The sequence below is a fragment of the Pyrus communis genome, chromosome 14 (assembly GCF_963583255.1).
Source record: "Pyrus communis chromosome 14, drPyrComm1.1, whole genome shotgun sequence".
In the NCBI taxonomy this organism is placed as follows: Eukaryota; Viridiplantae; Streptophyta; class Magnoliopsida; order Rosales; family Rosaceae; genus Pyrus; species Pyrus communis.
In genome coordinates this window covers 1,121,078-1,124,235 of record NC_084816.1, presented here as the reverse complement: position 1 = coordinate 1,124,235, position 3,158 = coordinate 1,121,078, and the positions used below count along the sequence as shown (strand labels likewise).

At 34.1% G+C, this 3,158-nt stretch overlaps 1 pseudogene; it reads right to left on the bottom strand.

The window, feature by feature from the left end:
• Window positions 1-1,859: 1,859 nt before the first annotated feature.
• On the bottom strand, window positions 1,860-2,842 carry LOC137715578 (AP2/ERF and B3 domain-containing transcription factor At1g51120-like; annotated as a pseudogene).
• Between the last annotated feature and the right edge of the window lie 316 nt (window positions 2,843-3,158).

Genomic DNA, 3,158 nt, shown 5'->3' with positions numbered 1-3,158 from the left:
ATATTTTTAGTACATCGATATTTTTATAAAGGAGATGGGGAGTTCGGCTAAGCCACACAATGGGCAACCTAATTTGGTATCAAATTCGTCATCTATGAAATTCGAATATAAAACCTCTCATTTTAAAATAAAGAGAAATACCATCATGAAAATTAATAGTTTATGTAAGAAAAGTAAATTTCAAGCTGTAGATATAAATAATACGAATATAAGGAGTGACACATATAAATAATAAAAAGAAGTTTTTATAACAAACGGTTCTGAAATTGACCCATATCATCAAGGCAATCCTTGAAATTGAAAATCAATCAATGTATTCCTTGAAAATTGATGTCGCAAATCAATATGGTCATTTCGTTACAATTTCGTCAGAATTTCTGTTATATGTTAATATGGTATATAATTGAGTTCTACAAATCTAATTAAATATTGTCATGTGGATTAAATATATTTAAATATAAATATCTTGTTTTTATATAATTAAAAACTTGAAAAATAAAAAAGGAAAAAGAAGAAGAAGATGAACAGTTCATCGTCTTTCCTCTTCCCCAATCCCCGTGGCTCACGTCTTTCGCTACCTCCACCGTGTTCCAAACTTCCGAAGATCCCTTAGGATCTTGTTCGACGACACTCCCATTCGTTCTCTCTCTCGATCGAAACTATAAAGTTGCGGAATTAGAACTGGAATGGAAAAAACTCAAATCTTCCCCAAATCAGAAAAGAAGAAAACTGAAATGGGGGAATTTTCAAGCAATCAGCCCAAACCCAGCAAAAAGAAAACTCAATTCACGACCAAATCGCAGCAATTCAAACCCAGCGTGGTTGAAAGGCTGGTTGGGATTAGGAAAGTACGGCGACGCCGAGAAGTGCTCAGGGGATGTCGCCGGGCTTGTGATTCACCTTCTTTTTCATTTTTTTTTCAAATTTTTAATTATATAAAAATATAAAAATTTATATTTAAATATATTTAATCCACGTGCCAATATTTAATTAAACTTGTGACATTCAATTATATGCCACATCAACACATAACAGAATTTTTTACGAAATTGTAACGGAATGACCGCATTGATTTGCAACACCCATTTTTAAGAATTACATTGATTGATTTTCAATTTTAAAAACAATTTTGATGGAATGAGGCAAGATCGTTTATAATAAAAATACATTAAAAAAAAAGGTGAGAGTAATATATTACCAAAAAATGCCTACTTGCTTACACCTATTATGTAGAGTCTAGACAGCTAGACTTTCATAATGATATCATATAGCAACGATGAAATTTTAATTTGATCGATCATGAAGCAAATTACATTCCACATTGGTGAGTTGACAGCCTAAAATGATGAAAAGTAAGATTCAAAGTAATAAAGAATATACAATTTTGAGGGGAAAAAATCCAAATGAAATGATCAACATCTTCTCCTAGACATCTATTTAATATTCACACCAAAGAGCCTAAATCCTTTTTCCTCAGCTATGGATGCCTTGTGATCTTCACTATAGTCCTAGTTTAGTATTGAGGTGATTTTAAAAAAAGTGGCTATAAAAAAAAGGTGAAAGCTTTTTTATTTTTAGTAAACATTTAGCTTCAGTTTTTTATCATAGTTATGGGTGAAAAAAAAAAAGTCAAAAACACAAAGCTGCAAAACCCAGCTTTGAAAAACCAGTTTTTTTTCACATTTGTTTTACATAAAAGTTTATCAAATACTATAATACTGCTTTTTTTTTTTTTTTCAAAAGCACTTTTACAAAAAAGTTTACCAAACACTCTGCTGCTTTATTTCAAAGCTGCTTATTCTCACAACACAGTAGAAGCAGTTTTTTTTCAAAGCATAACAATACCAAACCAGCCACATTCACCTGTTTGAAACTTTGCAGCTGCTACATTCCCCCAAATTTAGTTCCAGTTGTACCTGCAAATCCTCACGCTCATTGGCCTCCTCAACCAAACATGATCTGTTGATTTCGCCTTCACTATGCATTACATAAATTAACCAAAATGTAGTACTTTCTTTATCTTCCTCTCTTATTACTTGATCATCACTCTCACATGCATAAAATGTGATCACATCATTTACCTTCAAATTGTTTTCCTTTACAAATCTATTCCAACCCCTTGTCAATACAAAGCTTTGGCTACTCCTCCAATAGCAGTACCTAAACTTCCAAACCCTCGTGAACTTGTCATAGAAAACTAGCTCAATGTCCTCAGTCCCATGTACTTCCACATTCTCAAATGGGAAATACTCGACGGCATATTTCTTTGGAATCACAAGCCTGTTGAGCTTACTCACATCACTTGGAGTCAGTTCTTTTTGGAAGAGTTGCCTACACAATACTTGTCCATCACCGTGCACTCTTATTGAGTTATTGGTGTCCTTGCCCATTTCCTCAATTTGAGATTGTGTTTGTGACCTTACAAAAGCATCAAATTTGGATGGATAGGAACCATCCCTAATCATTTCATTATTGCATCTGTTGAGTAATGGTTTTGGAAATGAGGCTCTTGAACGGTGAAGCTGGTCCATGGAAAATTTCTATGCAAATCTTTACCATTTCGAAGCTTGATTGCCACGCTATCATAAGCCATGGCAGATTCCTTCTCATATTTGAAGGCGCCAAGCCAAATTCTTTGGTTGTCTGCATATATTTGTGCACCCCAGTGACCATTTTGTTGTGGCACAACCCCTTTGAATTTTGCAAATGACACACCATTGTCGTGTCTTGCACGCTTATTTGGATGAAGTAAGGCAAAAGCTGTTTCGTTTGAATCTGAAGTTTCCAAAGCCAGATTTCTTTGGGCACTTGAGATCATGATGATTGATGCATCTTCTCCCATTGTGAATAATCTCAAGGGAAAAGATAAGCACAATATTGACATGGATGTGAAGACTAATTGATCAAGATTACGCAATCGCAAAGTGATCATGGGCATTCAAGAAAAGCATGATGAGAAAAAGATTTAACGTTGACATGATTAACTTTGGGAGAGTTTTTGAGGGAGAGAATCTGAAATTAGAGATTTGCATATGCTACTGTTGCATGAACATGTTTTGTATTTGTAAGGCTGAGGGTTCAAAATATTAAACTGAATTAGGTAAGTAACAACCAAATTAAGCACGCTATTCTAGAAAAGGTAACCAAATTTGCGAGTG